This window comes from Pseudophryne corroboree, chromosome 3, assembly GCF_028390025.1.
Source record: "Pseudophryne corroboree isolate aPseCor3 chromosome 3, aPseCor3.hap2, whole genome shotgun sequence".
NCBI lineage: Eukaryota > Metazoa > Chordata > Amphibia > Anura > Myobatrachidae > Pseudophryne > Pseudophryne corroboree.
The window spans coordinates 707,523,247-707,523,999 of NC_086446.1; the positions used below are offsets into that span (position 1 = coordinate 707,523,247).

At 44.9% G+C, this 753-nt stretch overlaps 1 pseudogene; it reads right to left on the bottom strand.

Annotated features, from left to right (window-relative positions):
• Nucleotides 1-434: 434 nt before the first annotated feature.
• Nucleotides 435-553, bottom strand: LOC134893457 (5S ribosomal RNA; annotated as a pseudogene).
• Between the last annotated feature and the right edge of the window lie 200 nt (nucleotides 554-753).

The following is a 753-nucleotide window of genomic DNA, read 5'->3' on the forward strand; positions in this document are numbered from 1 at the left end:
CTCCATGCGCGCTGCGCAGATCCGGCGTCTGACATCAGATGCCGGCGCCGCGCACCGCACACACAGTCAAAGGCCGGGGAGAGCTGCATTGCACAGGGCTGGCTCCATGTACGACTATGGCGGCGCCCATTAAGGGTGGCGCCCCGCGCGGCCGTTCTAGTCGAACATGCCTGGAGCCGGCCCTGGTACCTATTCGTATTTGATTTCTGTGTTGATATATATTCGAGGTGAGGTTTGTGTGAATTGATATTTAAGAGCAAAATGGAATTTAGAAATCAGAAAGACAGAAAGAATACCAGACACTTCTGCTTTCGCTCATCTGTTGCCATCGAATGAGCAATGAGAGAGTGTCATACGCCTAATTTGTTTGGTATTGAAAAAAGTAAAGTACACTTCTGCTTTCCCAGGTATATTGATAGTTCAGCCTATATGTGGTTCAACAGTACCCGATATTCCCAGAATGTCCCCCTTTCTGGTACTGATCAGGCCCAACACTGCTTGGCTTCCAAGTTCAGATGGGATTGGGTATATCCAGTGTGGTGTGACTGTAGATAATGGATAAGCGTCACTAATAATCACCTATATTTTGACCTGTATTGGATGAGAGAGTGTGTAATGAAAGAGTGTATATATATGTGGGACAAGATACAGTCCCAAAAGAACTATAGAAAATTGAAGCACTAGAAAAATCTTGAAAACAAGAAATAGGACAAGTGAGGAAAAAAGATGAGTATTACACTTCTGCTGTCTAAT